Genomic DNA, 13,548 nt, shown 5'->3' on the forward strand with positions numbered 1-13,548 from the left:
GCTCTGAGCCTTGGTGTTCACATCTGTAAATAACAATGGCACGCACATCCCTTCCTAAGGGCAGGTCACCCCCTTTCATTGGGGGACCCTCAAATATCAGTGTCAGTAGGTCTCTCTGGTGGCCCGTTTTCCAAAGAGGAAACCATCCGGTCTCCTGCTGGGAGTGGTCACAGGACCCTGGTGGCCGCCAACCTGGGAGCCCCGGGGGAGGAGGTGGGGGCCTGGGGCAGGCTCACTGTTGGGGGCAGCCCTTGGCCAGCCCCCTCCTCAGGGTCCTCAGTGCAGCTTGGGGTCCAGACCCTGGTCCCTCCTCTCGGGGGAGGAAAGGCAGCTGCCTTGTTTGGGTGTCCTGGAAGGAGAGCTCTGGCCTGACCACGCCCCCTGCTGACGTCCCCCCGCCCTCCCGGTTCTGTGTTGCCCTGGGCTCCTGTGTGTCCAGCGCCCGAGCCTGGCTGGGCTTCTGCCGGCCAAATCGTCCATGGTCACTGCCGTAGGCTTTGCTCTGCCAGCTCCTGGTCCAGTAAAACCCAGGCCACTGGTCATACCCGGGTGGCTGCAGGGGAGTCTGGGAAAGCAAGTAGCTGGACTGTCCGGCATTTACACCCAGAGCCGGGCCCCACCTTCCGAGACCCGTAACAGCTGGAGGAGATTCGGGTGCCAGGTGGTCTGCAGGTAACTGCCAGGGTGCCTTGGGCAAACCCTCAGACCTCAGCACCCACCTTGTGAAATGGGGCTAATAACACAGGCCAGACTCAGCCCAGCACCGAACGGCTTGGGTTGGAGTCTTGGCCTTAACAGCTCCCAGGCTCCGTGATCTCTGGCCCCTGAGAAGGGGCCCATTCTGGAAACGAAATGAGGGAATGACTGCAAACGCTTGCACTGCCGGGCCATTAGAAGCAGTGAGCACCGAGGGCACCTTTAGTGGCAGGGCTCTCCTTCCACTAGAGGTCCATGTTGCCACGTCTATAGCAGAGGAAGCCGGCTTCAAGAGGCCACGTCATCTGCCGCAGGACCTCACAAGGGGGGAGAGTGGAGGTGTCAGGCCGCGGCGCTGGGGGCCGAAGACTGGGTCTGACAATAGCGTGCCATGTGCCAGCCCCTCTTTCAAGCACTTAAAGCCATCAGGTCTTTTAATCGTCATAACCCAAGGAGGCAAGCACTGTGGTTACCCCCATCACGCAGATGAGGGGCCCAAGGTATCGAAAGGGTGCGTGGTTGGGCCGCGGTCACGGATCTGAGCTGGGTGTCTGGCCCCGGCGTCCTGATGCCTGCTCGTCACCCAGCAATAATACTTAGTCCAGCTCCTACCGTCGCTCGGGGGCCCCAGCCTCTGCCGCCAGCACAACCGTGGCTTGGGCTTGTTAAGCCTCACATCCCTGACCTCCCTCTGGGGACCTCCCACCCCAACACACTGCATCCACCAGTGTGGACGGTCCCTCGAGATGTCCCATCCCCTCCACCTTTGTGTCACTGGGGATCACAGTGCTGGACGAGCCTCGGGCATGGTAGGGGTTGGAGGGGGAGAAAACACCCTGTATTAGAGACAGCTGGGAAGATGAAGCGCTCTGACAGCCAGAGCTTCGCCTGTTTCCACACAGGCACCCACCCCCGCCCCCTGTCTGCCTGCCGGGGAGCGCTGGTCCCACCTGGGCTCCCACACCTGGTGATGGGCCGTGCCTTCCTCCAAGGCTCGCACAGTGGCCGGGGTCGGGGTGGGAAGGAGAGGCTGGGAGGCTGAAATGGAACAGAAAGACCCTCTGCACGGCGGGAGGAAGCATGTGCCCTGCTGCTGGGGGTGCAGGCGGGCGCAGGCAGAACCAGCTGGCAGGACTCCAGATTCTGTAGCGTGTCGGCATCATCCGTGGTGGACTCACGCCCTGGCCCCCACCCCACCCCGACAAACTCCCGTGCTCCGCCGCACACAGGAGCACTTGTGTAGTAGCCCTGTGCCTCGCGAGGCTGTTCGGATGTCCACCCTGGGAGCGGGGGAGGAGGAGGTGCACGCACACTGTTCAGGAAAAGTTGTCCAAAACCCAGAAACAGGGTGAGAATTCAGCTGTGCAGCCTTATAAAATCATGCTAGAGTGTTAAAAAAACAAAAACAAAAACAACCCGAGTTTCCTGTAACTCCTTGCAAATGAAACTGTGTCGGGCTAACAGTTTGGAGAGGGGTTGGTTCACCACTCCTGCCAAGTCAGAGGTTAAGCCGAACACAGCTAGGTGGCTGTGGGGACCAGGTTTATTCTGTCTGGCAGACGGAGCAGCCAGGTGTGGAGGTTGACCGTCTGGTGCGGCATGAACCAGTTTTAAGCAGCAGCCCTGCTTCGGCATTGCACCCCACCAACCGCACAGCCCCGGTTCATCCAGCCCTAATCCAGCAAGCTCTGCATCCTGCTGGTCTGTCGTAAAGAAGCCCAATAAATCATCAGCCCAGCACTGGTATCTATTTGTATGAGATTTTTTTTTTAAATCAATAATTATGACTTTACTGAATACTACCCGAAGCTGGAGGCAAGGAACTAGAAGTATCGCAGAAGCATGACCTCTCTTCGAAACATTCCGGGCGGTGACAGCAGGGAGAATGAAAGAAAGAAAGAAAGAAAATCAGATCTATAGCACCACCCCCACCCCACTCACAAAATGACACAACAGATTTTAAGAGGGTCCATAAACGTAGGAAAACATCCAAGATACAATCGGTTCCCCTGGTCATCAGTGAGGAGATGGAGGTCCACAGACCCGCAGAGAATCTACCACAATCCCACAGTCGGCCAGTGACATGCAGGGATGCGTCCTCACTGCCCCTCTCTTGAGTCAGGGCAACGACTGAAGCTTGACTCCCCAAATCCCTTCTTTTTGGGGTGTGAAGTGGTGAAAACAGGAGTGGGGAAGTGGGGGGTGTTGGGACGACACTGACCTCTGGGTTATTTACGGGCAGGAGAGGGAGAGGGGTCTTAATCCTAATCCAGATCCCCAACCCCAACAATAACACACCCATGTCCTTTAGAGGGTTAATTGTAATCCCTTGATTTTGGTCCAAGATGAGGAGGAACTGATTGAGGGAGATGCAGGAATATTCAGCACAATGGACAGAGGTGCTTGCTCGAAGCTGAGCCACGGGAAAGAAGGATGCCTGTCTCCTGACGCCCAGGAAATCTCTCTTTACCTCCTTTCTCAGGCAGGAAAGAGAAATAAAGCTTTCATGCAAATGGTTTTCAAACTGCACAAGGACCTCCTGTTTGTTGCTTCATTGTGTGTATGTGAGGGGAATTCTCTGATAAGACTGAAAAGACAAATATGGGTCTAAAACTTTAAATCTGAGCAGATTTTTACAAATGCCAAGTGGCTGGACCACACATGACGTGGGCAGGGGTTTTTAGAACCTGCCTAACTCAAAAGAGGTAAAATTCGAAATCATTCACTTGTCTGTTTAGAGAGAAACCCCCTTTCCCATCAAAACATTTAACAGCCCTCCTCAAACCATCATGGTAACCAGAGTTGTTAACAAGAAGTACACAGCCTGCCATGGTCATGACAAGGTCTGGCCCCATCTTTTTATTATGATATTTTAGCTCATTTTATTTTACTATTAAAAAAATTTTTTTTTTTCACTGTACAGTTTTGCAGACTCTGAAGGAACAGAGTCACTTGTGCCATATCTGGCAGGAGCATTCCCGGCAGAGCCAATAGCAGAATGCGCTCTCCTTTCCCATGCTTCTCAAGATTCTACCCCCTTTTCCATTCCAGTGATAGTATCTGTGCACCTACAAGGGAGGCCAAAGCTGGAGAGATTCAGCCACTCCCATGAAGGAGCCATCTCCCACACAACCATCTCTGTACCATTTCCCATGCTCCCTCTGACTCAACATCGAGAGGTTGCCTTGTGTTCTTCTCTCTTTTAAAACTTTTCACAACTTAACAACAAAAAAACAAACCACCCAATCAAAAAATGGTCAGAAGACCTAAATAAACATTCCTCCAAAGAAGAAATACAGGTGGTAAATAGGCACATAAAAAGGCTCAACATTGCTAATTATTACAGTAATGCAAAACAAAACTGCAATGAGGTATCACCTCACACGAGTCAGAATGGCCATTATCAAAAAGTCTACAAATAATAAATGCTGGAAATGGTGTGAAGAAAAGGGAACCCTCCTACACTGTTGGTGGGGATGTATGTGGGTGCAGCTGCTGTGGAAAACAGCATGGAGGTTCCTCAGAAAACTAAAAATAGAATTACCATATGATCCCGAAATCCTACTCCTGGGCATATATCCAGACAAAGCTATCATTCAAAAAGATACATGCACCCTTATGCTCATAGCAGCACTATTCACAACAGTCAAGCCATGGAAACAACCTAAACGTCCATCAACAGATGAACGGATAAAGAAGATATGTATACATACACATACACACACACACACACACACACACACACAAAATGGAATATTACTCAGCAATAAAAAAGAATGAAATGATGCCACTTGCAGCAACATGGATGCAACTCGACATTATCAAACTAGGTGAAGTTAGTCAGAAAGAGAAAGACAAATACCATACGATACCACTTATATGTGGAATCTAAAATATGACACAAATGAACATATCTATGAAACAAAAACAGACTCACAGACATAGAGAACGGACTGGTGGTTGCCAAGGGGGAGGAGCTGAGGAGGGATGGAGTGGGAGGTCGGGGTCAGCAGACGTAAGCTTTTGTGTACAGCATGGATAAACAACAAGGTCCTGCTGTATAGCACAGGGAACTATATTCAAAATCCTGTGATAGGGGAACTTCCCTGGTGGCGCAGTGGATAAGACTCCGTGCCCCAATACAGGGGGCCCAGGTTCGATCCCTGCTCAGGGAACTAGATCCCACATGCATGCTGCAACTAAGAGTTTGCGTGCCACGACTAAGGAGCCTGCCTGCCGCAACTAAGACCCGGCACAACCAAATAAATAAATAAATATCCCCCGCACACAAAAAAATCCTGTGATAAACCATAATGGAAAAGAATATTCAGAAGAATTGATACATATATATATATATATGAATCACTTTGCTGTACAGCAGAAATGAACACATTGTAAATCAACTATACTTTAATTAAAAAATTAAAATAAAAAATGGCCACATCTTGCTGCCCACTCGCCTTTTAAAGGCTAAGCCATACTATTCCGTTGACTTCCCATCATGGCTGTTGTCATCTTCTGAACTCCAGGAAGCTCTCCCACCTCTGCAAGCTCCAGCATGAATCAGCACACTCCTCGCCACCTCACTCCACTTGAGTCCCCGGCGTGAACGCACCGTCAGCACCAGCGATGCTTTCCACGTGCTGTCCTCAACATTCTTATGCCTCCTTGGCTCCACTCCATTCTGATACACCAGCTTCACACAGAAATGTTCTTAGGAGGGTCAAGCCTGAAATTTCTCTTCCTGACCATGGCTTCCTATCCTGTCACCTCTTGGATATCTTGACCCTTCTGATATCATGATTTGCAGCCTCACCAACCCATCCCTCTTTTAAAAATCTAAGAATTCTCTCCCTTCTGATTCAGTAATTCAATTAGGTCTTTCTTCTGCACCAACAATGCTTGGGTCCTTCCCAACCCCTCTCACTAACCTTCCCTCAAAATTGTAAACTTCCCAGGTGCAATGGGTACCTGTCTGTAGTGCTGGTGGAACTGCAAACTGGCACCCTATTGTTGAAAGACAGTTTGTAAATATATATTAAGAACCTCTGGGCTTCCCTCGTGGCGTAGTGGTTAAGAATCCACCTTCCAATGCAGGGGACACAGGTTCAAACCCTGGTCCGGGAAGATCCCACATGCCGCGGAGCAATTAAGCCCGTGCGCCACAATTACTGAGCCTGTGCTCTAGAGCCCGTGAGCCACAACTGCTGAGCCCTCGTGCCTCAACTACTGAAGCCCACGCGCCTAGAGCCCGTGCTCTGCAATGAGAGAAGCCACCGCAATGAGAAGCCTGTGCACCGCAACGAAGGGTAGCCCCCACTCGCCACATCTAGAGAAAGCCCACACGTAGCAACGAAGAACCAACGCAGCCAAAAATAAATAAATAAAATAAATAAAAACAAAAAGAACCTCAGAATATGTATAACTTTTGACTGAGTTACCTTTCTTCTAGGATTTGCGAGTAAAGAATTAATCAGAAATTCATAGGGATATTGATGTACTGAGATGCTCATTGCCTGCTTCATGTGACTGACAGTGGAACCCAAGATGCAGCCCGATGTACTGGCTGGGAGTGCCGGCCAAAGAGCAACTGAGCTGTGGCTGAATCTCGTCTCTGACCCCTGGGAGAGTGACATTATTCCAACTCTAGAACCTGCACTTCCCCTCTGTAAAATGAGATCACAATAGTACCCATTTTATGGGGCTATTTTCAGATGAAACAAGATAGCCTAAATAAAGACGTTAGCACAGTGCGTGGCATTGAGTAGAAGTCCAATACAGAAGCTATCCTTTTATCATTCACTTAGCATTGCTCTGGAAATATTTGTTCTGTTCCCTTGACTCTGAGAAGCAGCATGAATCTTAGGTGCAGATATTCTCTCTGACTCTCTGTGTCTTTTTCTCTCGCTTTTTGTCTGTTTTTTTCTTCCATCCATCCATCCATCCATGCAGATATCTAGCTACCTAGCCATATCTCCTATTTTTGAGTACTCCCTAAGTAGCAGGCACTGTTCTAAATGCTTTTTTTTTTTTTTTTTGGTTTTAGTATTGGCCAGTCTGTGACATCTTTATTTATTTTGAAAGTTTGAATTGTCAAATATATGTCTAAAGTGCATTCTTGCAGCTAATCAATAGCAGCATTTGTTTTGTTTATAAACCCTTAAGAAATATTCAGACAAGAAGTAGAAAAGTCACAATAAAAAGCAAAGCGTGATCTAGATATATTCTTCCTTAATCACCCAAGACATTAAGTCATTCAATCTTCACAGAAGTCTGTAAAGCAGTTTTAATTAAGGTCTTGTATTATTGTTTAGCTGTGTAGCTTTCAATTAGCTTTCATTTATACCTATCTATCATTTATCATCTCTCTTAGCTATATATCATCTATCAATATCTATCAATCTATCATCTATCCATCATCTCTCTCTATCTTTCAGGTATATAGCAACTATCAATTATCGGTCTATCATCTATCAATTATCCACCTACCTACCTACCTATCTCTCTCCACCCCATCTCTACTTCCCTATTTTTTTCTCAGGATTCTATAGGAGGAGACAGCAGACAGAAAACCCAGTTTCTTCTGCTTCCTGCTCCAAGTTTCTGCTCTGCCTTTCAATTTACAACCTTCATCCTAATGTAGACGCTTAAATATATTATTTGTTGGGAGCAGGCTAAATCCTCCCACCTCATTTCTTCAACTACTAGATAGTAAATAAATGCAGTGGATAATCAGTCCCTGTGGATGTTAATGAGTGTTCCCAGCAGAGGTAGAATGTGTTTGTGGAGGGAGGGGGGCGAGGGAGGAAGTCTCTCCCTGCATTTGCTGTTCACGTCAGGTGTCCACTGCTCTGAGGAATCAAGATGCGAATATGGCATATTTTGGGGTGGCATATTCTTCCACCCTTTGGATGAGCACATTGAGGACCAGTCGCTGTTGATACCTTGGCCTTAAAAGCCCCCCGGCCGGCCCCATGAAAATTTAGGTGTAACAGTGGGGGTGGGAGGTATAATCTCTCAGGAAGCCTTCAGGGCAGGTTACAAAAATCTGTCATTTAGCCTAACTCAGGGTATTTCCTGACTCTCCTCTCCATCTCTTCTTTGATCCCATGCTTCTTAGGAATGTGCTGTTTAATTTCCACGTGTTTGTGACCTTTCCAATTTTCCTCTCTTGCCTATTTCTCGTTTCACGCTGTTGTGGCCAGGCAAGGTACTCAGTTATGCTAAATGAATATGTTCCAGAGATCTGCGGAACCACGGACTGGGCACCTCAAGATTCAAGAGGGAAGATCTCATGAGAAGTGTTTTTTTTAATTAATTTTTTAATTAATAAAAATTAACTTATTATAGTTGATTTACAATTGTTAGTTTCTGCTGTTCAGCAAAGTGAATCAGTTATACATTTACATATATCCACTCTTTTTTAGATTCTTTTCCCATACAGGTCATTACAGAGTATTGAGTAGAGTTCCCTGTGCTATACAGTAGGTCCTTATTAGTTATCTATTTTATATATAGTAGTGTGTATATGTCAATCCCAATCTTCCAATTTATCCTTGCCCTCTTCCCCCACCACCATAACCATTAGTTTGTTTTCTACATCTATGTCTCTATTTCTGTTCTGTAAATAGATTCATTTGTAACATTTTTTAAATTCCACATATAATGCCTGTGTTCTTAACACACACACACACACACACACACAGACACACACACAGACACAACAATAACAAAGGAACACAAGGAAACTCTGGGTGTTGGATCGTCCTAGGTTTGGCTCCCCCTCATGGTGACAGGGTGATATAACAACTCCTAGGGCTCTGGGCTTTTTAAGGAAGAGAGATCTATGTATATGCATGTCCATATTCATAGCCATATATGTAGAGAGATATGCTTCCAAAAACTCTCTCAAAAGAGCAAGGAATTTTGTGATAACCTATATGAGAAAAGAATCTGAAAAACAATGAATATATGTATACGTATAACGGGATCACTTTGCTGTACACCTGAAACTAACACAACATTGTAAATCAACTATACTCCAATAAAATTTTAAAAAAAATAGAGAGGGAGAGAGCAAGGAAGCACACTTACATACTCACCAACTATCTTCCCACAAGGCACTTAATAATTACAAAGGAACAAAAGGAACTTTGCAGTGGAGACGCCTGATGGGCACCATCTTAGCTAGGCAATTAAAGTTAACATCACCTGGAGCGGATGAATTGACCTCCCAGGCTCCCACGATAGGACGTGCCCAGAAGGAGATTATCCTACAACAACACAACAATAATTTCTGTGGGTTTCCTGCCAAAACGTGCATACCCAGAATCTAATCATGAGATGATGCCAGACAAACCCACATTGAAAATCGTCCCACAAAACAAGTCACTGGTGCACCCCAAAATGTCAAGGAACATGTCCACGTCAAGAAAGACAAGGAAGGTAGAGGAAGGCTTCCAGTTTAGGGGACTAGAGAGGTATGGTGTGGAGGTGGGGTTTGTTTGCTTTTTGTTTTTGTTTTGCTATAAATGGAATTACTATGACAACTGGTGAAATTTCAATAAGGTCTGTAGCTTTGATATCAGCACGGTATCAATGTTAATTTTGCAATTTTGACAATTTTACTGTGGTTATAAGAGACCGTCCTTGTTTTTAGGAAAAAACGGAAGAATTTAGAGGTGAAGGGGCATCATGTTTGCGTCTTACTCTCACAGTTCAGAATATCTCTATGCACCTATATGGAGAGGAGAGAGGCAGAGGGGTGTCCAGGGAAATCAAATGTGGTAAAACGTGAACATGTAGAGATTCTGAGTATTTGGAAATTATTTGGACAACTTTTCTGTACATCTAAAATTACTTCAGGGACTCCTCTGGTGGCGCAGTGGTTAAGAATCCGCCTGTCAATGCAGGGGACACGGGTTCGATCCCTGGTCCGGTAACATGCCCCATACCGCGGAGCAACTAAGTCCGTGCGCCACAACTACTGAGCCTGCGCTCTAGAGCCCACATGCCACAACTATTGAAGCCCGTGCACCTAGAGCCCGTGCTCTGCAACAAGAGAAACCACCGCAATGAGAAGCCCTCCCACTGCAACGAAGAGTAGCCCCCGCTCACCGCAACTAGAGAAAGCGCAGCAAAGAAGACCCAACGCAGCCAAAGATAAATAAATTTAAAACAAAACAAAACAAAAAACACACGGACATTCAGCTCAGTCACAGAAATGTGAGGAAAGCGACATTTCTCCCACTTCATCTGGGTTTTTCCTTGTTTTTTTTTTTTTTTTTTTGCATGAGGTTCGGACGCGCTACATTTACTTTTCACGAACTGGTGAACCAGAGAAGCCGGGTCTCCGGAGCCCTTTCCTCGGACTCTCGTCCGTCAGTCTCGAGGTAACCACCTGTAGGCTTCAGCACAGTCTGTCCTCTCCATCCGTTCCTCCTCCCTCCTCTTTCCCAGCAATGCCTTTTGCACCTTCTTGTTACTTTCTCCCCGTTGGGACTCCCCCCGCCCCCCTCCCTCTCCGGAAATGAAGGCTGCCCGGAAGAGAGCGAAGTAGCAACACAGGGGTGAGGAGCCCACAAGGGTCATTGTGGTCCTCTGTTTCTCACTCTCACTCTAACCCCCGCCAGGGTCTTCCGTTTAGAATGAGACAGCCATCTGTCTGTCTCTCTGTCTGTCTGTCTCTGGACCCATGGGGGTGCAGAAACGTCCTTCCGTGGGGGTGGGAGTGTTACAGGGAAGAGCCAAATCTGACTACGTGTTGGATCTGTTTCTTTTACTTTAACCTTTGCTTCCTGTTGCCTTTGTTCAGTAAAAGGATACTGTCTATATATAATGGCCTGCCTCGGGGCACACTGCCCCTCTGCCTGAAGATTAAACCAAAGTGCCTTTGTTCAGGGTAGACATCCCGACCCTGTTTCACCTGAGGATGGCTGCAAAAAACAAGAAATTAACACATCCCCTCCCCGAGGCTGGCCATTCCAGGGGATATTTACAAACCGTATGGCCTTTTTACTTTACTTCCTCACCTCCTCCCCCTCACTGTTCTACAAAAGAAACTGGCATCCAAACCCTGATAAGGAACTTCCCGGGTGGCACAGTGGTTAAGAATCCGCCTGCCAACGCTGGGCACACGGGTTTGAGCCCTGGTCCGGGAAGATCACTCATACCGCGGAGCAACTAAGCCTGTGCACCACAACTACTGAGCCTGTGCTCTAGAGCCCGCGAGCCACAACTACTGAGCCCTCGTGTCACAACCGCTGAAGCCTGCGCGCCTAGAGCCCATGCTCAGCAACAAGAGAAGCCACCGCAGTGAGAAGCCCTGTGTCGCTAATGGGACATTCAGCATGAGCACTTGCCTCAAGGTAAGGCCCTGAATTGCCGCGCAGAAGCAGAGGCGTGCAGCAGTTTCCATGAGGCCGTAGCTGCTGCTCTGCATGTTTTTAACGCCAGTACGCTTTTCAGGACACATAGGAGCCTCGCGTGGGCACCCTGTTCCCTGCAAGAACACTGAGTACCCCCAGGACCCCCTGGACCCGCTAAGCAACATCCAGGCCCGTAACCCTTAGGAGCCACTCTGTGTATTCCGAGTGTAGGGCAACACACTGCACTCTTTCTTGGGACAGCTTGATTTCCCCAGCACTCCCACAGGTTCACGTACACCGTTCTAGCACGTGTAACATGCCGTGGAAGTCTGACTCATTGCCCTAGTCTGAGCTGCACTGAGAAGTACCCTCGGCTTCGCATTCCATCTAGGACCTCCTGCCTGAAGTCACCCAGGCTCAGTAGTTGTGGCGCACGGGCTTAGTTGCTCCGCAGCATGTGGGATCTTCCCAGACCAGGGCTCGAACCCGGCTCCCCTGCATTGGCAGGTGGATTCTCAACCACTGCGCCACCAGGGAAGTCCCTGTACGATCTCACTTTTATGTGGCATCTTAAAAAAACACAAAACAAACCCATAAACCCATAGAAAAGAGATTAGATTGGTGGTTACCGAAGGCCGGGGTTGGTGGGGGCATGGATGAATTGGATGAAGTTGGTCAAAAGGTACAAACCTTCAGTAAGTTACAAGATATATAAGTACCGGGGATATAAAGTGGAGCATGGTGACAGTCGTTACCAATACCACCGTAGTATGTGTTTGAAAGTTGCTGAAAGAATAAATCTTGAAAGTTCTCATCACAGGGAAAAATTTTTTTTGCAACTACATGAGGTGATGGATGTTCACTAAACTTATTGTAATAATTTCACAATATATACCTATGTCAAGCCCCGCTGTACACCTTAATCTGTGTGTGTGTGTGTTAACAGTAATATTACATTTGTATAAAGTTCAAAAACAAGCTAAGCCAATTTACAAGGTTCAAAATCAGTTTAACCCTGAAGGGAATAGTAACAGTGCTTGGAAGGGAAATTCTGTGGTGTGGTTAATGTTCTACTTCTTTTTCCTTTTTCCTTTTTAAAATTTTATTGGACTATAGTTGATTTACAATGTTGTGTTAGTTTCAGGTTGTACACCTTAATCTTTTTTTTTTAACTTATTTTTTATCAAAGTAATCACTCAGAAAAATCATACATAGTTTTACAAGTCAAATATACTGCAAGGTTTATAACAAAAGCAGCCATCCTCTGCCTACTGCATCCCACCTGAGTCCCATACCTGAAAAGTGTTCCTTTTAGCTGTTCCTCTTCCCCTTCCCCTTGTATTCTTCTTTTTTTTAATTTATATTTTTTTAACTTTTGAATTTTATTTTATTTTATTTTTTATACAGCAGGTCCTTATTAGTCATCAATTTTATACACATCAGTGTATACATGTCAATCCCAATCGCCCAATTCATCACACCACCACCCCACCCCCCGCCGCTTTCCCCCCTTGGTGTCCATACGTTTGTTCTCTACATCTGTGTCTCAGTTTCTGCCCTGCAAACCAGTTCATCTGTACCATTTTTCTAGGTTCCACATATATGCGTTAATATACGATATTTGTTTTTCTCCTTCTGACTTACTTCACTCTGTATGACAGTCTCTAGATCCATCCACGTCTCAACAAATGACCCAATTTCGTTCCTTTTTATGGCTGAGTAATATTCCATTGTATATATGTACCACCACTTCTTTATCCATTCGTCTGTCGATGGGCATTTAGGTTGCTTCCATGACCTGGCTATTGTAAATAGTGCTGCAGTGAACATTGGGGTGCATGTGTCTTTTTGAATTAAGGTTTTCTCAGGGTATATGCCCAGTAGTGGGATTGCTGGATCATATGGTAATTCTATTTTTAGTTTTTTAAGGAACCTCCATACTCTTCTCCATAGTGGCTGTATCAATTTACTTTCCCACCAACAGTGCAAGAGGGTTCCCTTTTCTCCACACCCTCTCCAGCATTTGTTGTTTGTAGATTTTCTGATGATGCCCATTCTAACTGGTGTGAGGTGATACCTCATTGTAGTTTTGATTTGCATTTCTCTAATAATTAGTGATGTTGAGCAGCTTTTCATGTGCTTCTTGGCCATCTATATGTCTTCTTTGGAGAAATGTTTATTTAGGTCTTCTGCCCATTTTTGGATGGGGTTGTTTGTTTTTTTTAATATTGAGCTGCATGAGCTGTTTATATATTTTGGAGATTAATCCTTTGTCTGTTGATTGATTTGCAAATATTTTCTCCCATTCTGAGGGTTGTCTTTTTGTCTTGTTTATGGTTTCCTTTGCTGTGCAAAAGCTTTGAAGTTTCATTAGGTCCCATTTGTTTATTTTAGTTTTTATTTCCATTACTCTAGGAGGTGGATCAAAAAAGATCTTGCTGTGATTTATGTCAAAGAGTGTTCTTCCTATGTTTTCCTCTAAGAG

Source organism: Eschrichtius robustus, chromosome 19 (assembly GCF_028021215.1).
Source record: "Eschrichtius robustus isolate mEscRob2 chromosome 19, mEscRob2.pri, whole genome shotgun sequence".
NCBI lineage: Eukaryota > Metazoa > Chordata > Mammalia > Artiodactyla > Eschrichtiidae > Eschrichtius > Eschrichtius robustus.